Source organism: Rousettus aegyptiacus, unplaced genomic scaffold (assembly GCF_014176215.1).
Source record: "Rousettus aegyptiacus isolate mRouAeg1 unplaced genomic scaffold, mRouAeg1.p scaffold_m13_p_14, whole genome shotgun sequence".
NCBI classification, from domain to species: domain Eukaryota; kingdom Metazoa; phylum Chordata; class Mammalia; order Chiroptera; family Pteropodidae; genus Rousettus; species Rousettus aegyptiacus.
The window spans coordinates 6359362-6386403 of NW_023416289.1; the positions used below are offsets into that span (position 1 = coordinate 6359362).

A 27042-nucleotide genomic window follows, 5' to 3' on the forward strand; every position below is an offset into this window, starting at 1 on the left:
AGAAAAGGACAAAAATAATAGGGGAAATTTAATTATCTCCATACACATTTTTAGGGTTTAGAGTTTTACTATTTCTAAGATTTTAGCAACATCTTTGAGAAATGAATTTTAATGACAAGATTAACTTGATAGTACCAGTCTGTTCATATAAATAGATCCACCTAAATCTCTGATTTTTTAAAAACCAAACTAAATAACAAAAACATTTTAGAATTGTACTTCAAACATTTTAGACTTCTCAGGAAACAATCTTCAGTCCATTAGCAAATACACACACACACACACACACACACACACACACACACATAAATAAAAAGAAAAGCATGCGTTTGTTTAAGGTTTATTTAAATGTTATTCTATATGCAATGTGACATCTTAACAGACCTTCAAAATCATCGGCTTAACATAGCCTATTAACAAAAATTCTTAAAACGAAAAGCCATAAAACTTCTAAAGGACATTAAATCTAGTTATGCAAATTATTTTTGCCAAAGACTATTTTTTTCCCATCCCAAAGAACAGTTATATTCTAAAATCTAAAAGTAACAACAAAGGAAATCTATGCTTTGGATATGAATGGTACAGATATTGTTTTGTGTTCGGGAATGATCGGATGCAAGACTTTCACCTGCTGCTCAGCTATTATTAAGAGCCCGGAGCATCCTGAACGTGACTGTCTGGGACCGAAGGGAAAACGCCCTGCTGATACGCCATGGAGGAAAGCTGCCCTCAGAGGGACCCACAGCAGTCACTTAGAACACCTGGCTGGAGGCGCCCAACGATTGGCCTCAGAAAAGGAAGACCGGGATTGGAAATCCAGCAGCCGTCGGTTTGCTGAAAAGAGAAAGCTCTGGGCCGGGCCAAACAACACCCCTACCCAGCAGTGCCACCTACGACTCTAACTCCCGCCCCTAATACTGCGCTCGCGTCACACCAGTCCCGATGAAATGACGGCACCACGCATCCACACTGCGGGGGAAACTGTGTTAATTGCCTGGCGGACCACTCGAGGTTTGGCTAATGGATTTCATCCACTTTCCCCCAGCTCATGGGCAGATATGTTTTAGTCCTGGTCTGTGTGTTCTCTCACCGGATTGCAGCTTTCTCTCGTAGACAGGCTACTGGCTCTTCTGTGGCTAAAGTCCTTTTGGAGAAGACTCTCCCTGCCTGGCCAGCCGCGCTGGACTCCACAGTGATCAGGAAACCCGTTTGGCCCATCAGGCACTTGGACGAGCCTGTGCTTCTCGACCAGTCACGACACGTTCACTGCCGTTTACCACCCTCACTCCTCAGGGTTAGTCAGACATGCTAAAGGCATTATAAAGATTCAACTGACAAAATCTGCAGATACTGTCTAAGTACCTTAGCCAAAAGCATAGCCGTTGGTTCTCCCAAACCTCAGCTCCGCCCGCTTCATAATTCAAACTCTCACCCTTGAGACAGTCCCAGGGCGCCCAATGCCCTGGCCCCTGCCTCTTTGATCCGCAGCTGATAAAAGGGCATATACTTCAGTCCTGTAAAGGCCCAACTGCTTCCACCAAGATTCCCCGTGTTCTGGTAGAGCGACCTCTCCACGGTGCACTCGGTGCTGTGAAGACCTCAAGCAAGCTGGGGATTGTGTCTGTGGGAAAAGACACCCCCAGAAGGGCTCCCCCCAACCGCGCTGGCAAGGCCCTGACCAGGTCCTGCTAGCCAACGCCGTGCCACCCCTGCAGGGAAGAGACTCCTGGAGTCACATAGACACTTATGGCAATCCCCTGAGCCTGACGGGATCAGACACCGTCTGGAGACCTGAGAGTGAGCATTTCCCCCAATTCCCCAAACGGAAGCAGATGACGCCTGATGAGGCGGCAGCTTTCCCAAGCTGTTCGGACCAGGCCAATCAGAAGGGTGAAAATTCAGTCTCTCTTACATCTACACTAGTCCCTGACGAGATTCTTATCCAAAGTCACAGTTTCTGATTTTACAACCTCCAGGCTGTAATACTGGTAACACATTTTGTTCCAAACAATTTCTTCTGAGATGGCAAGACTGTTTAATTGCTTCATATTTTATCCCTGCATTGTCTTCTCAAAGCTTTTGTTTAATTATTTCAGTTCCGAGTTCACCTTTGCTGGATTCACTATTCCAAGCTACAGACTTCAGATGGACGACGCCTGTGAGCGCTCCCTCCCGCCCCCTCTCGTTACTCAGACGGGACCACGGCAGGTTTCCAGTCTGTGCGCCTCTCCTCCAACATGGGACATGGCACCCACAAAAGGACCTTCCTGGCATCGAGGGCAAAAGGCCACTGAATCCAGAAAAAAACTCTCTCAATCATCCACTTTTTGGAGAAAGATCTTGATCAGAAAGGGGAAATGTGAAAATTAATAAACAGAAACCTCATTGGAAATGGAGTCGGGAGAAGTCTCACACACGTGTCACTCGACACACACTACTGAGCTCAACAGGAAGTGCCCTGCGTTTCCAAGGAATGCAATACTACATTCAATACAACACACAGGAAGTGATACCACATTGCTACCCCGGCTGGGGGTGGAGAAAAGATTCCCCTTACCCCAGTAACAGCTCAGCCCAGGGGAGGCTGCCATTACTCAGGCGCTGCAAATCGCTACACTTCAAACTTCTAGTTCCCTCCAATGGGCTCTCCGTTTATAACAGCCCCTCCCAAGGCCACCAAAGAGCATCGCTCTCCTTTGTCTCGCTGGACCTGTGTGTGGTTCACCCTCAGAATGCACGGCCTGCATTGCAATTCTTTGTTTTTCCCAAATAAACTTTTTTTGTTGGAGAAATATCTGGCTATTTGTTTAAGGTCAACATAATTAAAGCCACTATATTCGGTCTGAGGATCCCCAAATTATTGTACCCAACTGATCTATTGATCCTCAGATCCCAACAGGCCACCTCCACCTGCCTCCGGCAGTAACAGGATCGCTGAGAGTGGAAGACGACAGACTTCTTCCCTCCGGGATCACGTGCCAGTCAAACTCCCCTCCTCTCTCTCTGCAAGATCTGCCACTTCCTGTTCTCAGAGGAGTCAGCAGCCCCAGTCTGCAAACCGAGAACTAATGTGTCTGCACATCGAGTACTAAGTCGCCCCTGTTACATACCAATGACTACTGAGGAGCTAGTCGGGGAGACCCATCGGTCTCGGAAGCAGAGGATGTGGGCCCGATCCCGAGAACACTAACAACGGTGTGACCTCGGGCAAGTCCCTGGATACCTCTGAACCTCTGGTCTCCTGGTCCTGACGTGCGGAATAATATAACTACTGGGTTGTTCTAAAGACCCAATAGGAAAATACAATGGAAACATTGGAGAAGCCAAAAGAACCATGGGCAGGCAAGCGACCCAAAGCTCCGGTCTCACCCTCGCCTGCCGGCGTCAACAATGAATTCTGCATTGTGTTACTGTACGAAAAACTTACAGTAGAAAAAACTCATTCGTAATAATGTGCATTAAAAAATAAAATTAGAATCACAATGAATCATTAAGGACTCCACGGTTCTGGCCAGAGATGCTATTTTTAGAATTAACATTTTAGCTTTAGTTCCAATAAATTACAAGCCAAAAGAACATATGTTTAGAGATTTATTCAAAAAAGGAAAAACACTAGGATAAATTAGCAAGATATAGGCATCATTTCATAAACTGTGATCTTAAGATGAGGACTGTTTTCAATCTGCTTTTTGTTGTGTGTGGGCATGAAGGAATGTTCAATTAGTTGCCTCATTTCCCAGACACAAGGCCCAGGCTCCCTATCCCGGGCTGGACTGAGCGTCTGCAGAGCTCTGTGAAGTAAGAGCGAGTTGAGGCGAGTCGTCAAGCAGGCTTCCCTCGTCAGGTCACCCAGTCTGGCTAAAACGCAGAGAACAAGGCTTTTCAGGGAGACAAGATTTGCTCCCAGGCTGGTACACAGCTGCCCCTTCCCGGGTCGTTCCTGGGCGCGGGGGAGCCCTTTCTCACGCCTGCCTGCCTGCCAGATGACATCCTCGCCTGGTCTCCAAGGCCACAGATGTGTAACAGCGGTTTGAAGGGCAGAGGGAGGGTTACAGGTAGCGCAGTGAGGATCTGGTTGATAGCAACTGAAGAAACAGAACTATTTTAAGAAATGTCAATGAGAATTAAAAAACAAAAAACTCAAACAAAACACCCAAGTCCTTTAATGGGAGCTGAACTATACAGTGTAATCCTCAATGGTGACCATGAGTTCTGATCAAAGTTCAATGAGACTCTGTGGTTTTCCAGGTAAGAGGAAAAAGTGTGATCCTTTTTTAGAAGGTTTCTATCACAAACGGTTAATGCTAATTCTTAAAAACTTGGCTATCTTGAATAGCCCGCTCCCTGAGGATTCCAGATCATCATGGTTTTACTGTAGACAGTTTTGTGGTTAATGCACCATAATGTGGCATAAATAAATATAGCTTAGCCTACGCATCTCCACTGAAAATACATGTGTCATGAAGTGACAAAATAGGTCACCAAACAAACCCAAAGTAAATAATTCAAGGATGAAAGTATATAACGTTAGAAGAAACTAAAACGAGTCCTCTTCAAAACTGGCAATGAATTTATTCAAAATGGGCCTTCGAAATGGAAAACTAAACGTCCAAAGGTAAGTGGCGAGAAAAGAGGCATAAAATTGCTCATTTATACACTTTTGATAAAATCCAAAGAATACACTACACTCATGAGAAGAGGCTACAGGAACACGAACCTAGCTTAGGCATCTGTGTGATGATTAGGTAATATCCTACACCATTCTTGTTTGGTTTCACATCATAAAGACGTAGTAGGTGCTCAAATTGTTCAACTGTACAACTTACAAGGGACCTGGATGTCATATAAATAAGAGACGGGGGATATCAGGAATATCACTAGCTTTTGGGGGGCAGTGGTGCTTAGAGATGTAAGACATAAGGAAAAGGGGTGAGAAAGAGTGTGAGATTTTACAGGACAGCCCCTCACGGACAGCTACAAAGCACACGCTGACCGCCGCATCTGCGGCGAAAGCTGCAGCTCCGGTCAGCTCACAGAGGACATCGTGGCTCATCTGAAGACACTCAAAGTAGCACCAGGAGATGACAAGGACAAAGTCAGAGGCCAGCCTCACTGCTCCCCTGGCTCTAGCGCCGCTACTAGGTGGCCCCAGTTAGTCAGGGAGACAAAAGATGTCCTCATTTGTGACTTGGAGAAACAGGGTGGCAGCGTGACCTCCATGGAGCCCTTTGGAGCAGAGGAAGGTGACAGAGGCTACGTGTATTATTAGCAAGTCTTCTTCGCCTCCTTCCCTGGTGCTGGTTATGGCAGGGTTTCAGCGACCCCGTTTAGATTTTAATTTACATGGCTATTCGGTTTGGGCATTTTATAGAGCACATGACCACAGAGGCAGGCCTTTTTTGCCTTTACTGTCCACAGGTTGAATTGATGCACTGCCACTCTGTCAACCGCTCAGTGTTAATCACCTTTGCCAGTTCGCCCTGGGTGTGACTCCTGGACGGTACACCAGACCCTGGACACTGGTACCCCTTTATGAAAAGCTTAACTCTACATCCGGAGTTCACGCGGCCCACCAAAGCCCAGGCAGACACCGCCGACAGTGCGAACGCACCTGACGGCAAGGTTTTATTCCTCCGAGTGGCGTGTGAGAACCTCATCTGTCTGTCTCATAAAGACCCGGGTTCGGGATTAATTCTACAAGCACTGACACCCCGTTTGGTGCGCGCCGTGCCTCTCGCGCTCCAGGTTTCAGGCCTCTGCAACTGATTGGCAAGTAGGGACAGATTACTCAGTGTTTATGCTATTTTAGAGGGGAAAAATCCAGGGATTTAGAAACTCTAAAGGTAAACTTAGCAAGGCCTCTGAAAGGCTATTTAGAGACAGGGCAGAAGAAGGGGTGCATTCTCTACCTTTTGAACAGTGTTTGGCAGACGGCAGCCTGTGGGCTAAATCCGGCCTGCGGCCTGCTTTCACAATGTTACTGGAACACTTTTATAAAAAGTGTCACTGGAACACAGCCACACCCACTTGTCGAAGGCTGCTTTTGCGTGGCAATGACAAAATAGTTGTGACAGACACTGTCTGGCCCACAAAGCCTAAAATATTCACCACTCGGCTTTGCGGAGAAGTCTGCCACGCTCGGCTTTAGCGGGGCTCCGAGAAGCACGGAAATCCCAGGACTCTGCCTCTGCCCCCGGGGGCCCCCGCCGCGCTCTCCCCCAACCCTGAGCTGTCCAGATGCTGCTTTCACTGTTATTTGGTTAATTCCTTCCAACTATGGGTCTAAAATGCATCCCGCTTTCCGGTTGTGAGATGCCCAGTGAAGACACAGGGCCATGAAGTTATCAGAGGCGTGACTAAATGTAAGTTCACTGCCCAGCGTCACCCTCACTCAGCGCTGATGAGCACCTAGGCCTGCCCTACCTGTGCGCTTGACGTCAAGCACAGGAAAGCCCCGAAGAGGATGGTAAAGGATGTGGGGCTTCACCGGGAAGGGGTGAGAGGAGGGCGGGCCTTCTGAAGAGAAGAGGCAGGAGACGCGCAGGGACGGAGGCGGCCGCGCACACCGGCGTGACCCCTCGGAAAGCCGGCTGCCGAGAGAAGGCTGCGTGAGCTGGGGCGGTCGGATACGCAGCTGGGGGAGTCCGCTGACGGGTGGGGAGGGGCCCTGTGGACCGCGCCGACAGGTCGAGGCGTTAGGCAGGAGGGTGAGGGTATGACATCGTTCTGATGGCTGGGGGAGGCCGAGGGGGGGAGAGGGGTCTGTGCCCTCCCCCTCAGGTGTACTGAAACCCCTCATCACGCTCCCCTACACACCCCAGGCAGTTTGACCCTTTTCCCCAAGGAACTCAGGGTACTTTCTGGACAACTGCAAAAATGGCATCGTTCCCGCCCCGGGTCATCAATTCCCTGACGGCCTCCTAGACCCATGCTTCTGCATCCATCTGCAGTGCAGGACCAATCGTTGTTGTTTTGTTTCTAAATCCCAATCTTCTACAGACTAATATTTTTGTAAAATACAAAGGCGTGCCCCTGGATATCACGGCAATGTCAAATTGCTTTACGAGTTTCTAAATGCGTTCCCTTATTTTTGATACTTATCTTGAAAGGGGCCGATAAAAAATAAAAGTTTGTGGACTTCCAGTTTCTGGTCTGACACATAAGGAGTGTGGAAGTCATCGTTCCACACTAGTGACAAGTAAAAAGCTGAACAAACTGAAAAATCAACAAATCTTAGGTCTGTAAGAGAAGCGGGGTTGCAGAGCAAACCACTGCCCCACAGACTGGACAGACAGGTGAATCCAGAGGATCGATTAACCCTCATGGGCCCGGGGCTCGGCAGAGGAACCTACAGTAACTCACAGATTGCTGGATGCTCGGAGAGTCAGGAACTCGGGGAGGGGCTGTCACAGGGAGTTCCCCACACTTCTGTGAGTTTCCCCTCCTGGAGTTCAACCAGCTTCTCACAGTGATTATCAGAGAAAAATCCCCTCGCGTTTCTGAGGCTCCGGCAGGAGGAGGGGTGAAGGAATCACTGTGAAGAGTTCCAGAGCATTCTGTTCTTCTTAGCAAGACACACTCTCAGAGGAAACTATTTTAACAGCGCCTAATCTGCTGGGGTTTTATTAGAGCCTAAATGGCCGGAGAGAAAATACCCACTTCCAGCTGGCCCTGGCCTTGCACGTAGAGGAAGGGAAACATGCAGCTCCCGCCCACTCGAGGCATCCTGTGCCACCTACGGGGGCCGGGTGACTGAGAAGCGCTTTTGAAGTTCGGGCAAGACGCACAGGCCCACTCGGAGACGACTGAGACCTGATCACAGGGCTACTGAGGCCTCCCCGCCCACCGCGCCCCATCGCATCACTAAGGCCTATTTGTGACAGTCCCTTTTACACAGGACACCATGTCTGGATGCCAAGAGAAAAATTACAACGCAAAACAAAATAAAACTAAAAGGCGAAAAGCAATCTGAAGAGACAAAGCATCAGAACCAGATTCAGATATGACAGAGATGTTGAAAATCTTAGACCAGGAATTTCAATCAACTTTGATTAATGTGATGAGAACTCTAATGGCTAAAGTAGACAGTATCCAAGAACTAATAGGTAATATAAGCAGAGAAATGGAAATTCTAAGAATCGAAAAAGAAATGCAAGAGATAAAAAAAAAAAAAAAAAAAACACCGTAACGAATTGAGAATGCCTTTGATAGGCTTATTAGTAGACTGGACATGGCTGAGAAAAGAATCTCTGAGCTTGAGGATGTCTCAGTAGAAACCTCTACAACTAAAAAAAGACTGAGAAAAACAGAATAGAATATTCTAGAGCTGTGGGAGAACTACAAAAGGTGCACGTATGCATAAGGAGACTACCAGAAGTACAAGGAACAGAAAAAATCTTTGGAGCAATAATGACTGAGAATGTCCCCAAATTAATGTCAGGTAACCAAACCACAGATACAGTAGACTGAGAACAAGAACAGGACATAGGCCAAGGGGGGGAGGGGGTGGGAGGAGGGACCCTACACGTAGGTATACCATATTAAATAATGGAAAAGCAAAGATAAAGTCTTGAAAAAAAATAAATAAATAAAAGAAGAAAAACACTTTACTTAGAAAGGAACAAAGATAAGAATGGCATCCGACTTTTCAGAATCACGCAAGCAGGAGAGAGTGGAGAGAAATACCTAGCAGAGAAAAAACTAATCAATCCAGTTTTCCGTTTCCTAAAAAATTATCCTTCAAAAGTGGAGAAGTGAAACCTTTCCTGGAAAAGCAAAAATTGAGAATTTGTTGATAGTAGACCTGTCTTGCAAGAAATGTTAAAAGAAGTTCTTTAAAGAAAAATGATGCCATCCAGAAACTCAGATTTACATAAAAGATAAACACAGGAAAAGGAGTAAGCAAAGGTAAAATAACTTCTTTTTAATTGATCTGACAGTTTGTTCAAAATAACAGTAAGAGGAACAATGTATCTGGTTATGGATGCTTGTGTGAGTGTGTGAATATACACACAGACAAGCTTACATATGCTTATGTGATAAATCCATAATCACAGTGGGAGATTCTAATACCTTTCTGAACAACTGACAAGGAGAAACAAAGAAATAAGTAGTTATATATATTGAACTGTAAACAACAAAGTCTATATGACTTAGTGATCATGCTGCTTGGTTTTTGCCCAAATGCATTTACAACTTTTATCCATACAAAGACCCGTCAACAGCAGCCGTATTTATAATTGCCAAAACTCTGAAGCAACCAAGATGGCCTTCTTATGTGAATGGATAAACTGCAGCACATCCAGACGATGGAACAGTACTCAGCCCGAAACAGAAATGAACTACTGAGCCATGAAAAGACATGGAGGAACCTTCAATGCACATTCCTGTGAAAGAATCCGGTCTGAAAAGGCTAAAGGCCACGTGATTCCAATTACGTGACATTTTGGAAAAGGCAAAACCATGGAGACCCAAGATCAGTGGCTGCCAGTGGTTGGTGGGACGGGGGGATGCAGAGGTGGAGCACGGAGGGTTTTTAGAGCAGTGGAACTCTTCTGTGTGGTCCCGTAACAGTGGATAAATGTCATCACACAATCGTGCAAACCCACGGAATGAACAACACTCGGGGTGAACCCTGACGCCCACCGTGGACTCCGGGTGACGATGACGCGTCACTGCAGGCGCATCAGTTGTAACAATGTGCCATCTGGTGGGGGTGCTGATATGGGGGAGGCTGTGCATGTGTGGGCGTGGGGGGACATGGAGATCTCTGGGCGTTCCACTCGAACTAAAACTGCTCTAAAAACGACATCTATTTGAAAAGTCTGTGGTCCGCCACGGTCCCTGAAGCACACTTACCGTGGACTGTGGCCTTTCTAGGTACAAAGACCCTGACTCCTCAACCCTATGTCCCCAAGTACCTCTCATAGTGGGAACGGTGTGAGATTGGGGAGGTTTTCAAAGGTGGGACTGACCTGATCTGAGAGAAGCCAGGAGAGTAACGCGGACCTGACTTGGTAGCTGGGGCAAGAGCAAGGCCATGACGCAAGACGAAATGTCGAGGAGGCCGGACGAGCAGCGGGGCTGGGCAGGGAGGACGAAGCAGGGGCACCGGGGGCTGCCCCAGCAGACAGCTGAAAGTCCAAGGCCAGGGCTCAGGCGAGGGAGCAATGCCGCCGTGAAAGGCAGGGCCCCAGGGAGCAGCAGGCTTTGGGGGTTCCCCGAGGGAGGCGGCCAGCGAAAGCAAGAGTCGGGGGCCCTAAAGAGCCCCCTTCAGGATTTCTAACCCACCGGCTAGACTATAAACTCTGGGGCGGAGGGGTCACGCCCACGGAACGGTGGCCCCCACCCCACGGCCAGCGCTGCGGTACCGTGTCTGGTAGGTGCTGAGTAAGTGCTTGTGGAGTGCACGTCTGAGGTAACAAGATCCAGATAACATTACACACTAATTACTCAAGCATATGCTGTAATCCACACTCATCCAGTTTCTAAAAACAAAAATACTCTTCGGTGTTTTTCTTGGAAATGTTGTGCCCCTATCTTTAAATTTCTGTGCACAAGTGAAATTGAGTACACTTAATTCATTGAAACGTTCAGGGGATAACGATAGATAACTAGGAACACTCGCCTTCCTTACCTTACCTACTTTTGAACATCATCTTTTTCAAAACAAACACCGTGCAGTCATAGTGAAGAGCTCATCTCTGACGACTTGCTTTTCACAGGACCATTACAACCATATCACGTAATTAAACACACACACACACACACACACACACATTTTTTGAGAAATCCAGCCTCTGAGAGAATAAACTTCACACCGCGATGAAGGAACAGGTGGTGCTCCCTGCCTGCTACTGGACTGTGAGTCCCAGGGCCCTGGACGTCCGACTAGCACCTGAAGCCAACGGCTCGGCTGGCTCGCCCTGGACCGTCTCCCCTCTCGTCCCGCTTCCCCTCGGTTCCGTCTCAAAACACCTGCCCACTGGAGCTCTCCGGAAGCCGCCGTTGACATGCTTTTCCTCTACCCTCGTATGCAACGGGTCACCGAGTCCTTTTACTTCCAGCATCTTAGTGTCCATCAAGCCATTGACCTCTCTCTTTCTTCTGGCCATTGGCCACTCTCTCAGCTCAGGCAACTACGCTCTCACCTGGACGACTGCTGGCAGAAACCACCTCACTGGATTTGCGCCATCGAATCGTGTTGGCCTCCAGTGCACGTCCCACGCCATCACCAAAAGGGGTCTCTCTAGAACACAGAGCTGAATCACCCAGACCTGAATCAGGCGAACGTACAACAAAGGGTGAGCTCCTCTGTCAGGCGCATGAAACGCCCTCCACGGCCTGGCCCGTTGCTGTCATCTCTCTTTCCCATCTCTGCTCCTCTCAGACCACTCACTGACCCCCAGTGCACCATGCTGGGCCTTGCCTTTTGTTTTTGCTCTCCCTGCCTGGAGCTCTCTTCCTCAGGGCTCACCCCAAAGCCCCTCTCCTCCAGGAAGCCTTCTTGGACCTTGCCCAGCCTGTCAGGCCCGGTTACGGACAGCTCCCCTATGGTCCCACAGTACCTGGCCTTCCCCTCTCACCATGCTGTGCTGAAGTGGCCTGTTTATACCTCTCTCTCCAGTCGACGCTAAGCTCCAAGCTCCACGAGGGCAAACACTGCATGCCGTTCACCATTTTCTCTCCAGGCCTGGGCCTGGTGCCCACTTTCTCGTATTCAGGAATTACGTTGCATTCATATTTGACTCCCTGGATTTATCACAATGTTAAAACACAGTAGGTATGCATAAATGATAATGAATTCTATTGGTTAAAATTCAGTTCTGAGATTAACACACTTTAACTTGCTACTTATACCCATATTCAGTGCCAAAATGTTTATGACATGTACAGATGAGTGTAGATGTTAATTCCTACCATAGTCTTGGTAAAACTATTACCAAGAATATGGTTGTGATCCAACTGCCTGTAAACTGAATTTCTGGAAGTGGGTACATGCATCTTGAAGTTGGGAGCACTTGCTTTGGAGGCAAAAGCATCGGATCATCACTTACTAGCAAGTCATTTCATCTTCCTGGGACTTACTTTCTTCACATGCAAAACAAGTCTTCTAAAATAGCTTCGAGAGTCTGAGAAGTGGAAGTGGCCTGCTATTTTTATGCATTAAGTTTGAAAGGTATTTTGAATAAGAAAATTCCTGGAAAAAAATTAAGTAGTCTACCAATGTGTTTGCAACTGGCATTTTAGTATATTCATGCACAAAGTCTAAAGATGACAAGTAGGGTAGGGTAGTTTAGCAGTAAGTTGTTCTAAAAACATTTTGTGGAAAAATATATATAAACAATTACAGACAAAATTATAAAGTGCCTGGTATTTTAAAAGAATACACAGAGAATACAGCAATCACGCCAGAGTCAGGAAGTCTAGTGGTAACCAACCTATGATTTGCAGTATTTGTAAAAAATTTTTTTAAACTGTCTAAAATTACACTGTTTCTCTTTCTTTTATTTTTTTCTTTAACTGCTAGATAAACAGTATTACAAGATGATTCCACAATGCCTGGCCATTGTACATACTCAGAACTCTCAAGTCACTGACCTAATGTAGCCCTTTCATAGCACACGGCTCATTTTGGCGTCCGCACTGGGGACGCTGGAACCAGTATCAGGCGTACGAAATCCTGAGTGTCTTAATGCCTTTCATAATCACACTGTTGGAATCTATGATTTATGTACATTTAAAGAAACACTAATAGACCCTATAGCTCTTCCTTTTTCCAAGTTCCCAAGATAAAGGGACCTCAGTCATATACAGCTTCCTAGTTTAGCCACCTAAAAGTAGATGCATATTTAGGAAAAGCGCTTAGCTGTCTTACCACCTTGAATACTTTTAAAAAGTAATGCACAGAAATGCCTGTATTTTCTTAGGTCGCTCAATATAGTTTCTTCGTAAAGTCATCAGCCCTCTATGTAATCTTACAGATGCATTCTTTATGTAACTTTTTATCTATATGTGATCTTGCTGTTTTAATTTTGGAGTTCTTCCATAAGAACTTTAAGTTCTTTCACTATTTTAACCCTAAAATAAACTAAAAATTTTAAAGTATTATAGTGTTAAAGATGATGCATTTAATATACCAGAAAAGTATAAAATATCACATTCCTTACTTAACATAAAAGAAGGAAAATAACATTTTGGTTTCCACACACAAACAGATCGAACATCATAACCCAGAAGATACCTCCAAGCCCTAGTTTTAGGAGAATGAGCATCCACTTGTTTTTTCATTCAAACTCACATATTTAAATTCAAACATTACTCTTTCTGAAAAAGCATGCTTCATTTCTGATGAGTTCCTAAAACATAGGAAGCTTTAAATATACTTTGGGGCAGTGACATACCCCTTCGACACCCCAGGAAACTCTAGCCAGAGCAGATTCCACCCCACTTCCAACAAACCGCATCCCGGCTCGCTGCCCGCCCCCTGCCTGATGCCCTCGGCCTCAGCACATCTCAGCGCCTTCAGAATCAAGCCCGCCGTGCTCTGTGAGGCCTGCTCAGCCGTTTAGCTCTCCTCGTTCCCTAGGATTTTGAAGGCTCTTAATTTCCAGCAGGGCATAATCACGCTGGTCTCTATCTGTTTCCTTCTGCTTTCCCCCTGTCTCCCCTGCCCAAGGTAAACACTGTGAGAACCATGCTAAGAGAACAGACGGATTGGCTAGATTACTGTTAGGTTCCCAGTGCCTAGAAGTGCTAGATAACGAGGTGCTTCAACGGCTGCTTGAGGAGAAATGACTACTGGTACGTGAAGATTCCACATGTGCACACCGGCTTTCGCCCAGGTCACTTTAAAGGGCAGGGATTTTGTGTTATCTTATGTCATTTGTGTCACTACAGTCATGACCATAATGGGCTGAAGACGAGACTATAGTTACTAGCATTGAAAAATGGGTCCCCCGAGCCTGGCGCTGCACTCAGAAAAGTTACAGATTTATAACACTGACTTTTATTAGAAGGATCACTATAACCAGTTAACCACATCCAATGTTTCTTTAAAAAAAAAAAATATTGAAGCTACATCTTCCATTAATTTTAAAGCCAATATATGTGGTGGAAGATCAGAGTAAAAATTATTGTTGAATATTCTTTCTGTGGGTCTCTCCAAAAATATAGCATAAACGATTTTATACACACCCCTATCTCAGCAAGTTCAATTTAACCATATAATTTCTGCCGGGATTTAGAATAGAGCTGTTTCTTGCATTAAATGCCCTGTTAAAATAGCTGCATTTTTAGGAGCTATGTACTAAGGAAAAATACTTCATTTTTCTTCTTCCTACTAAATACATACAGTTGAATTAAATAAGCATTAAATGCAACACCACTGATCACAAATTATAAAGATAATCCATTAATTCTATAAATAAAAACTGCAGGGAAGATGATAGCAACAAAAGCTAAAGCGTCTATAAATTCAGAAATGATTACAACAGATACTTGAATGTCAAGTCTCTGTGAACACTTGGAAAATTCCTCCCAAGTCTCTCCAAGCAACCTGTCAGCTTTGCAACCTCTTTCTACAGTATGTCCACCTTTACTCCTTTACATAGGCACCCCCCGACCCCCGCCCCTGCAAAAGAAGTGATTTTTAAAGAGGTATTTCTCTAAAAATAAGAAAATGATTGTTTGGTATCTGGCTACAAATGATTTATGAGAGTGTGCATGATTTAAGATCCTAAACAAATCCAGTTAAAGCAAAAACCCCACAAAAATGCAGAAGTCCTCCTTGTCTTCCCTTCCACACACATGAAATCACTTCTAGTCTTAAAAAGAAATACTACTCTATATAATTATCATATGAACCACAATTGCACTCCTGGGCATTTATCCCAGGCAAGTGTGAACTTATGTTCACACAAAAACCCGTAAACAAATGCTTACAGCAGTTTTATCTGTAATAGTCAAAACTGGAAACTTGTCCCAACTGGTGATGGTTAAACCAACCACAGGCCAATCACACCACAGAATGCTACCCAACAAGAAAAAAGAACAAATCATCGATACATGCACGCTGAATCTCCAGAAAATGATGCCGAGTGAGAAAAGCCAATCCTAGAAGGTTATATACTCTATGATTCCATTTATGTAACATTCTCGAAAAGACAATATTATAGAAATGGAGAACAGACCATGGCCGGCAGGGCTAAGGGAGGGGCGAGGAGAGAAGTGAGGACGACGCCGACGGGCGCGAGAGACCCTGTGGCGAAGGGGAGCCGGCGTCCAGGCCGTGGTACTGAACCACACGCCGTAAGAGGCCGCTACTGGGGCGACCGGAAAAGGGGGCAAAGGAACGCTCCATGATGCAGTCCGACGGCACGTGAAATCTGCAATTATCTCAAAGCACAGCATTTAAGATTAAAATACGAAAGAAATACTCTAGTGTAGTAAACTGACTCTGCCGTATTGAGATCGGAGCTTAAGAAGTCATCACGGCACTTGGACTCTTTGTAAAAGCTACAGGAGCAGATGAAGCGCGGACTGGGTTACTCGCAGCTCTGAAGCCCCGGCAGTTCCGGCGAGTGGTATGGGCACCTGCGGATCCCCCCAGTCCCCCACTCCCGGCAGAGGCCCGTCCTGTCAGACACACCCCTTCGCAGTGTTCACGCCACAGGGGCCGGACGCCCGCCTGCCACAGGAATCCTGTTTTCCTACCGTCACCACGAAGGCCACAACGAGGCACTTCGGATGGCAGGGCAAGTCATGATTATTCAGGCTCCTCAAATGTAAGAACTCTGTGAAAACTGAGTGTCGACCTGCTTTACGTAAATCAAACGTTCAAGCACACAGCAAACGCCCAGCCAGTCAAGGCAACTGTTTCTTGCACACGAGTTGAGCTAATACACTTGCTGAGGAGAAAATGTTCTATTCCAGAGGACTAATATAATTAAAATATATATGGACATGTTTCAAGTCTTTTTTCTCCCCAAAACATAATAAGGTCACATTAGAAAGAAATGTTAAACCTACTCTAATGACAATAGATTGCCAGAAGAACTATGATGGAGAAAGGCATTTTTTTGAGACCTCTTTTTCAGGTCTGAACATTCATTCAACCCAATAAAGCCATTTTAGAAAAAAAGTCAACATATAAAGTTGATTTTCTTCTAAACTTTGATTGAAACAGAAAATGTTTGCTGATACTCTACAACGCTAAGCATTTCAAATAAAACTGGCGATCAAGGAGCGCAAACCTTCTTCGGAAGGACAACTGAGGATTTTAATTAGAAAAATACTGTAGTCCATAAATAGGAACATCCAAAACATTTAAACCACTTGAGCACTTGATTTTTCCACGTCCTTTGCATCTAGATTGAACAGACCACAGGAAATTTCAAAGACTGACAGCTGAATCTGAAAGAGAAAAAAAATCCATTTAGTTGTCACGATCACTGTCGCCATCAATCCCTAATACCCTACACTTCGCCAACTGCACTTAACTTTGCCATGCTGCTTTATGCTTGGGAGAAGACAAATCACTAATTGATTATGTACACTAATTAAAAATGCTACCTTTAGGAGGCATTTCGATAACTTTGTAGCAGGGGTGAGTATTTCCTATTTTCTTTTAAACATATTGGACGACCCATGAGTCAGGATGTACTGAACATTTGCAAACAATGCTACAGTCTACATAAACTATCAAACTGCCCACTAAAAGTAGTACTACAATTCTGCAACTGGTGAGGTCACATGGGAAATAGAATTATATGCTAATTTGTTCCTATATTAAGTTATCCTAGAGCATGAGACCAAACACAGTAAAATGAATTCTGAAAAAAAAAAAAAAATTAAGTAGATTGGTATGTACTGTAGCAAAGTAAACTGTTTATCTTAATAGATACAAATCCATGAAAAAATTTTAAAACCAGGGTATTTTCACCTTTTCGAAAACTAAATGTTTTATCCAGCCCCAGGCAATGACTTGCATGATTTAAAAACATTGCATAAAGTTTTTCCCTAAAGGAGAACAAGGGCAGGTTATTTTTTTTTCAAGGGGAGAAAAGAGACGGAGAAGGGCATAATATCTGAAAGAGAATTTCCCCAGAAAAAGGTTTACTTTATCTACATATTTATTAGATATAATTCACAAATAGTTCTACACATGTACTGTAAAATGAACATACAGCTTTAAACTAAGTAAAGGTTCTGACCATAATACATCTATTATTCTATTCCAAAATAAACTAAATATAGATGTTTTCCTTGCATAATTTATCTGAAGAAAATATGCTTTATTTAAAAATAACTCTCAAAAACTCTATATCCATGTTTCTCCTGGAAGGCATGTCTCTAGATATGCCATATCCACAGATACACTCTATGACTACTACACCGACTTAAAAAACCAGAAACCAAATTAATCGTTGGAGAATTTGGACTACCAGTTTTATACGTGATGATGGTACATCCCTCATATTTCTATTCTCAAAAGTCTTTTTAATAGAAAAAGAGAAAGAATTTTGGGGGAGGGGTGGTGGAAAAATAAAATCTTACGCCATCTGAAACCATGGGACCACGATTTTATAAAGCATCTAGTTTGTTGCAAGACACAGTGAGATGAGTGACAGAGACTGTTGGTGTCCCAGACAAATACCTGGGAAAAATAAATAAAATAAATTTTTGTTCTAGAGTCGAGCCCTTTTTCCATTAAAAGCTATGTTTACGTTGCAACATTTCCAATGCCATGCTACGAGAGGACGAGGACTCTCAAAGAGCCATCTGAATTTCCTCTGAATCATAACTAATTTTTAATTTCTAAAGGGGTTTTACCTATCGCTTTTAATAAGATTGTATCACTATTAGTCATCATAAAACGTGCTAGGTCCCCATGAAATATCAGTTTGACATCTTGTTCAAACACTTACTTTTCTGCCATATATTACTCTTCTCCCCTCGCCAAGTGAGATATGGAGATGCTTATTCGGGCATAAAATCTTCAGGCTCCTTGATGGACTATAAAATAAAGCTATATCCGTCTCTGCTATCATTCGTTTGAAAGACCTGATTATGTATTGAGATCTTAATCCATAAAAAGGTGAGAATTACATTTAAAAAGGGGGTAGAAGTCTGACAAAAATGAAAGCACGCACCGATGCCTACAACATCAGGACTTAAGTAAATTAATCTTCATTCCCACTGAAAGCAATCTGATGTCCGGGGACTGGGAATTATTCTACCATAAAATACGGCACATTCAATACTACAATAACCCATTTGAAATGTCTTAGGATAATTATTATGTCACCTACGAATGACTGTATATATAGTTATATTTTAATATTCATTACCGAAAATTCTAATGCAAAATATGTTGAAATTGTAAAAATATTAAGTAGGTTAAAGATAACATCGAGGAAATCAATAGCTATTCTATGGCTAAAAGTAAGATGCCAAATAAAATTTGAAAAAGAATCAATAAAAACAAGGGCAAAATATCTGGACCCTGGTTATCACAAACAACACTATCATTCCTGATGGTTTGCATATAAAACTCCTTATCTCCACTAGCTAGTTGAAAAGAATGAAAAGCTTCTTAGAACCAGCTAAAAAGAAAGTCTTTACCATGCTCCTTGAAAAAGCTCATTTTCACATTACTCAGGCTTCATTATGCTAAATCAATATTCGTTTAGTCACTGGGGTTATTGACATATTTTAAAATAAAAGTATACCCTTCAGCTACTGCACTCATTACAGGTAATTTGTCTTGTCAGAGAGCAGGGAATATTATCCTAGTCTTTCAGGGGCTGACAGCCCATGGAAATACCTCCCCATGGTTACAACTGTAAATAATTTTAAGGTAAAATATTGAAAAATCAATGACTGTTTCCTGCAATCTGTCACAAACAAATCAATCATCATCTGTACTGCCAGAGAGTATGATGTGAAGGAGATGGGAGCAGATGTAATTCTTGGCTGGAATCTCTCATTTCAAAATCACTTCACATAATGGTGTCATCATTTAAACACTTAACAGTCAGTGCAACTGCCACTGTAACATCTAGTTGGACAAAACCACAAGGAGGAGGAGGAGAAATGCCATCACTATTATGTTAACAAACATTTAATTTAAATGGCTGCTGCATTAGAAAAATCCAGCTGAAAACTGGTTTACCTACCCCCTGTCAGAGTTCTAAATTCATCAAGGCTGCTTTTCTAGGTACTAATGCTTACTAAATTAGCACATGACTCAAAATTTTACTCCTTAACGCATGTCTACCTATTGTTTTAAAAGTCTATTCTAGAGAATAAAATTTGGAGTTAATAAATGGGACATCTGGATTATGGAATGCCCATAATTGGATCTATAGAACAAAGACAAAAAATAGTGTCAGAGATGTCAAGACTATACTTTTAAAGTAGGTCGAAAGGTCTCAGTTGCCCAGATATTAAATTTTATATTTTCCTTCTATTAAGAAATATTAAATTTCAACTTTGTAATATTATAGCATATTTTAAGATGGCCAGTAAGACTTATCGGTCGATTCAAAAATACCCTTGCATTCCATACACACGCTACACCACAGAGTGATGTTCTAAAAGCTGGAGTGATAGCCCAAGTATATGAGGTGTAAAAAGTTGGTCAAGGTCATAATATTGGATTGTTTTGCAAACGTAAACTGCTTTTCAAGTAATCACTTTGATACCACCATTTTTTTTCTAGGCTACATTTTAATGGCTTCTTCAGCTGTTTACAGCCTTCCACCTAGGCTTGAATCGAAGAATCTGAGACTGGTATTATTTCCCCTTCCTGTTGTGTTAACCACATCATTTGATTTAAAGATTAAAGAGTCTTTTCCTGAAGATTTTTGTTTTTAAATGCATACCAGCTCCTCTAATAGAAGAAATTAATTCTATCGCATTGCTTACCAATTTCCTAATTATATAATTAGCCACCACGAAGCCCTTTATTTTGTACTAATATTCCTCCGCAGATAGAGTTCAGGGAGTAGATAGTTTTGGTGACTAGAAAAGTATATGATTTTTCTTGAAAAGGAAAAAAAAAACCCATAAATGCCATTATACAATCAACCCTGCATAAACAAACATTCTTAGATGTAGTAACTAGTCTTTTATAAAAGGGTTTTAGGTTTTTAATGTAACCTGCATATTCAATGTTGCGATCTAGCTTTAGAAGACAGCTTTTCTTATTGATTCAAAATAAACATTACTTTTATTCTTCAAGACTCTTGGATTCAACCTTTTAACACCGACATCAGGTTTTTGAAAATGAAACAGCATGCGAATAAATTACCGAAGATATCCAGAATAACACGGAGCCCTCCGTTCCATCTGAATCCCTGCGACAGCTGCAAAGTGAGCAGTAAGCCAACCTAATGAGAAGAAAAGGAAAGCATGACCCGCAGCCCAGGATTACGCGAAAAATGGAAAGGGACTTAGAGCTGTGAACGAGGAACAGACCCCGTGCGCGTGAGCCCCTGGCCTGCGGTGCACCGGGCGGCAGGGGCTGGACCCGCTGACTCCCTGGCAGAGCTCTGGAACCCGTTGTCAGCCACCACGTCTCCCACTCGGAGTTTGGTCGTGGCTGGCAATAAATCGGCCTGCAGAAGAGAGCATTCCCCCAGAGGAGGTAACAAAGACTGGGAGATAAATGAGGACGGCTCAGCAACCTGCTAAATGCACGCACATCAAGCACAAAGTGAAATGACATTCACTAGAACTGTGCAGGCAACCATCACAGAGCGAATTCTCAGAAAGACGCTATTTTAAGGGTGCTGAGTATGCCTAGATGAGATTTCTCAGCTCTCCCAACACAACCCCCAGCTCTAAGAGGAGCAGCTCGAAACCTTAGCGCGGAAAAATCAGATCATTTTCATATCTCGAATGTAAAGAAATTGCTGTCTACTAGATAAAGTTCTTATATGTAATAAAGGCTTAGGATTACAGAGGAAAGTATTCTTTTAAAAGAGATAATATTACCTCCCTATCTTCGGAATCTCCTCCTTCCAACAGCCAGTACAGTAGCTCCATTATGAACTGTAGAGTCTTAAAAAGAAAAACAGCAATAGTTAGCTTCATCTTTCCTATCACTTCCTTCCTTCACGGAATTACAATTTAATTACCGATATTTCAATTGATTTTATTCCTGAACGATACATTCCTCAAAGAGGATACTCTGCCTATTTCCACCAGAGAACATTTAGTACAACCTTCTCAATTAATCAAGCGTAACCTAGTACTGCTGAAAGGCCACATTTTCTTCATATTCTCAAAAGAGTGGGGAACCTTCCACTCCCCCCCATACCTATTTTATATAAAAGGCTATGAGTTTTAATACATTTGAATACCATGAATATACATGACATATACATCTTAATAGTAAATTTTGGCTGACAACAGATATACGACAACCGATTCACATATATGTTTTGGTTTTTCTTATATTTACCCTCGAGAGCAAAAAAAAAAAAAAAAACCAATCCTCTTATCTTTTAAATGCAATAACTTTATACCTGGTTTAAAAAAAGAAAAACAAAAAACGCCCTAACCTTAAAGACGAACAAAGAGAAATCGGATTGCTCGCTGCTTCACATTTTCTTTATATCCGTGCTGCGTATTTGCTAATTCACTGTATGCTTCCACTCTCGGTCGTACACGAAAGCCCGCCTCCACAAGACATCATTAGTGACAGAGGAAGGCGAGTGTGCTATTCAAGAACAATTATGTACTTCGTAGTAAGATTCACTTTAATGCCTTTGGAAGTATTCACAGAGAAGCATTTCTTCTATTTCAGTCTCCACTGCCTTCTGTAAAATTAGCTTTTTTTTTTTTGGTCACAGACCACCCTTTTCGACTTAACAAAATGTTCTCTATCATTAAATGCAGCTCCTTGCTCTCCCCGATCCACAACACAAATGTTCCACAAAACAATTTTTTCTCATAGCTTCTCTCACCTGCTTACATTCAGCAGCCCCAATTCTGATGAGAAATGACGAGTTGTACACACGACTGTATCTTCTTTGTCATTAACAGAGTTTAGTGCTCGTGACTGGAGGTGATACTCCCACTAAATTTATTCTGAAAAGAACTGGGCAATGAAAATAACCAAAAATTGTAATTTGGTATAAACAGATTATTTCCTTTAAATAACAATTCAATTTCTAGAAAAGATCATAACCTTAGTCTTAATTTTTATGAAAAGCACCAACTTTAAAAATTTCACTATCCAGTGATATCATTAAAAATAAATTATTCAGGGTATTTTCATGAATCAAACATTTTTCCATTTACTGAGGCTTTGTTTAATGCATTAGTAAAATTTTAATAACCAAAAGCTCCAAGTGACATTCCCTACATTCTGTGCTTAGTCCCTGTTATCAATATAAACACTTTGGTGAAACTAACAGCGATGCTATTTGAGGTTTACTCCACACACAGGCACACTGCAGACACTCACTTGCCGATGAGCCTGGCGATGCGCAAGGACAAAGTTCCGTCAACATTTGGAGGAACCCCATAGTTCAGAAGTCAACTGAGCTGAAAACATCCGAATGTGTTACGGAAGCATCATATTTATCACCTGCACAGAAAATGGAAATGATTCTGTTTAAGGAAACACAGAAGGCCAGTTAAATACTTTTGAGATATTAGATATGAATATCTTATCTAATTTTCTCCAAGGTATCACTCCATATTACGGTTAAAAATAAAAAATAAAAAATAAAAAGGGTTGTATCAAGGTGTGGGATATAATTAGCCTGAGAAAAGGCTAGAAAAATGGATTACATAAATGACAATTGCAGGAGAAAATTATATTCCCTTCTCCTGAACAAATGTTAGGTGCACCCTCACTAATAAAGACTTAAACTCAAACTACATTACAATATACTGGTTTTCAATTTTGAAGCATCTAAGTTAATTTACCAAGCTAAACTGGTGCTCAAGTATACTCGAGCTATAAAAATATTGCAGATTTATGCAGAAATAAAGCATAGGAATCACACTTCACAGTAGTGCTATAAAAGCAAACCAGTCATTACTGAGCAAGAAAAATAATTCCGAGATTTTACATCTTCTTAGAGTTGCATCAGCTGCTATTCTATTAAGAACAATTATTTTCTATAAAACAGATAACAATTATACTAAAAAGAAGTCAAGAATCCAGAATCCAGTACAATGTCAAAACTGAAGGGAAATATACAAAGGTATGGCACTATTAACACAAAACAGGCTCTGCTATCTCAGTTAAAACATTATTCCAGAATGACAGTTTTCATAATCTATAATTCATTCGATGACATGATTTCATTCACTTGCACGTTATCAACTGAAGAACATTTAAAATTTTGCTAAGATTCCTATAATGCAAAAATATATTAATTATTAGTGTTATTCATTAAAATACATGATAGGTTATTAGTTCACATTGCTACTTCATTTCTTTTAACATAGCATATCGAATTTGAAAATAGTACATGGATAATAGCACGGGGAAGCTGATCTTAGCTGTCAGAAAAAAAATTCTGATGGGGGAGTTGGAGGATCAGTAAAGCATTTATCTCGAAATTATTGCTCTTGTTTTAGTTTCAACAAACAAATCTAAATAAGTCTTTCTTTGATTTTAGTTTACCATGTAATTCTAGCCAGCTAATTATCCTTGGAGTCACGAATGAGCTGTGACTCTACACCTGGCTTCTCCGATCATATGCCTATGGCCTCCTCCACTTTCATTTCCTCTTTCTACAATGAGTTTTAATATTAAAGAAAAACAGTCACACATCTTACATACAGACTGATGGACAGCCAGCTTCCAGGAAATCATGATCTACAAAGGGGGCGGGAGGATCATAATGCAATACTTATGTTAAAGGGTATTAGGTGCTGGGTAAGCCAAGTGTAATATGATGAACGGCATCCGTTTGCCATTGTTTTTGCATTCAGAGATTTGAAGTCAAAGACAGCAATATTAATTAAGTGGTCACCCAGGTTATGATTCATATCCTTAATCTAATAGAGGCTAAATGCACTATTCACTTGCTCATCAATTCAAATTTGCAGAACGATATTTTGGAAGAAAGAAAACAGCCTTTTTTTCTATGTCTGGAAAAACAAGGCATTCCACAAGCAATGTAGCTAAGTAGCTGATGATATGAAAAAAAGAAATTGTTTTAGATCATTAAAATATTCTAGGAGACTGTTTCCCAAAAAAACGAAGTGGCAAACATTTGTAATATATTTACCTTTTTTTTATCATACTCCTGTTTCTGCACATCAAGCATGCCTTCCTCTATATATTCTGAACACTAATAAATGTGTTTAATATACTGCTCTATTTATGCTTTTCTTTCTAAATTAGTAACCATTATTCCACAAAGAGCACAAAGAAAGCCGACAAAGGCATGGCCAAAAAAGCCACAAGTAGTATTAGGACATGCCAGAACACCTAACGTTAAACTATCATTTCTCTCTACAACTTCTGTTGCCAAAGTGCTCACAAAATCTGGAAGCTCAAAGACAGGTTTCAAGTGCAATTAAATTCTCCAAAAGCAAAACTGTACAAAAATATGCCGCCCTTCTTATGTCACCATTTTATAGACAACATTTTCTCAGGATCTTAATTAAGATAACGATGCACACCTGTGTCAACATTCTCTGGAAAGACAGCCTTATCAATCATAATCCTTTAAGTACACTCCAAAACAGCAAAGCGATATGACAGAAGCAATCTGTTGCCTTTCCTAGTGTCAGTGTTGTGTCTCTCCCTCAAGAATGATGAGATCTTTAAAATACAGCAGACCTACTTTTATGAGTCTTTAAAGTTTTAACTGTAAACAGTTATTACACTAAATAAACAGGAATAACCTCTTTTGCACTTGATTTAAACAATGACAACTGTACAGCCAAAACTTGAAGAGCAAGCTCTTCTGCCATTTCTTAGCAATACAGCTGTGGGTCTTACTTTAAAGTTTTAAATTTTAAGAGTTATGCATAGCTGGATCCGTGCAGACACGAGAAACCAATAAATCCTCATGAACTTTTAAAATTAGAATTTTAAAAGCCCGACGTTAAAAACGATCAGGGCATACCCATTCCTAGTCTAATTGAAAATGCTCAGAAAGATACAAGTGCAATAGTTAGCTCCCTCCCCGCAAATGAGTCGTCTTGGTAACCTGAAATAAGAGGTAGATGGCTAGCTGCCACCTCTGCTGGGGGAGAAAGCTTCAGTGACAAGAGCCCAGGGAAACTAGTACTAACAAGCAAGCGGGTCCCCAGACGGGAAAGCTGATAACAAAGGAGGGAAAAGTGGGGAGAGGAGAAACTATCGTCACCACCACAAGATAAAAAGTTAAAACCTCATGTTTACCAAAAAGAAAAAAAAAAGAAAACAAAACAAAACAACCGTGAACGCTTTCATATGAAAGCGGAGAAAACCCGGCCGGGTGCGATCTGAAATCCTCGCGCCTGCCAATGACCAGCTCTTCCCTTCCACATATTAACACAAGTGAATCTCTGACGCCCGGCGGCCGTGGCCAGCCGCGCTGCAGAGCCATCAACGTGCAAATAAAGCAGAAAATAGAGACATCCTTAAAAAAATGAGCCTTAAATTTGACGTAGAGCGGAGGTGACAACCACAGCAACAGAACCATAAATTCTGAATGCTTCAATCTTTCAGGATTCTCCCGTCTTGAGACCAAAAAAAAAAAAAAAAAGACAGTAAAAGAAAAGGAGGTGGAAGAAAAAAGCGGGGGGGGGGGGAGGGTGGACAGCCAGCGGCCCAGAGTGGCGGGATGATATGAGGATGCCGGTGACAAACTCAGATGCTCGGTGGCACAAACCTCCACGGTTCCGTTCGGGAATCGGCATCCTGGACGCCGGCCGAGCATGCAGCCGCCGCGCGTGGATGCCGCGGACACGCCCACGCCCACGCGCGCGCCCGCCCGCCCGCGGGCCGCGACACCGAGGGCAGGCGGGGCGCCCCGCCGCGTCCGACCGGCCCGCGAGGGGGCACGGCCGCGGCTCGAGGGGCGAGACGCACGGCCGCGGCGGGGCGCGGCACGCGGGGCTCACCTCTCGGCCGCCGCGCGGGCCGCGGACGCTCCCTCGTGGCCGCCGCGAGCTCCCGGCGGGCGGCGCGCGCGGGCCGCTACCGACCGTTACCGCGAGGGGCTGCGGCGGCAGCGGGCGGAGCCTGGGGCGGTCGCTGCGGAGCGGAGGGGCCGCGAAAGGCGGGAGCCGACGGAGCGGGGCGCTGGGGGACGCGGCGAGCCGCCGCCCCCCGACCCCCCGGGCCGAGCACGCGCGCCGGAGGACGCCGCTCCGCCGCCGCCCGAGAGGCCGCCGCCGGCCGGCTGCGCGCTCCCTCCTCCTCGGGCCGTCCGGGCCGCGCGGCCTCGCCTCGGTCTCGGTGGGGCTCGCAGCCACCTCGGCGGGGCTGTACCCGCCGCCGCTGCCACCGGCTTCCCGTCTCCATGACAATAGTGCGCCGACGCCCCGCCCAGCCCCCCCTCTCGGCGCCGTGACTCGGAGGGAAGGCGGCTCACGTCCTCGGGGGGCGGAGTCAACGGAGGCCAGAGTCCAATTAGAGGTGAAGGCAGCGGGGACAGGGCCGTGAGGACCGAGAGGGTCTCGGGGAAGGTCCGCTCGAGGGGCGGGGCCTGCGGGGAGGAGCCAGCGCGCATGCGCCGAGCCGCGCCGCCCTGCGTGTACGGGGGTGCCGCGCCGGCCGGTGTGCGGGGGCCGGGTCTTAGGAAATAGTGTACCTCGCCCGTCAAAGTCACCGCGGGGCACTTTGTGTACAGTCGTGCCTCGGCTTGCCCGTGACCCCGTTATCCAGGGGCACAAAGTCCCGGATAGACCGAGCTCCAGCGCAGTGCCCGACAACGTGCCAGCCCTTGTCCTGGTTCACCAGCGCCCCTGTCTGTCCCCGAGATCGCGTGCGCCTGTAGCAGCAACTCGGGGTGGAGAGGCGCGCAGAGGGTCTGTTTCTTGCTCTGTGGGGCCGTCGTGGGCAAAGGGCTCCGC

The 27042-nt window shown here is 43.9% G+C and overlaps 1 pseudogene; it reads right to left on the reverse strand.

Annotated features, from left to right (window-relative positions):
- LOC107509670 overlaps positions 1-26482 on the reverse strand; it is a 47705-nt pseudogene extending 21223 nt beyond the window's left edge.
- Positions 26483-27042: the final 560 nt, after the last annotated feature.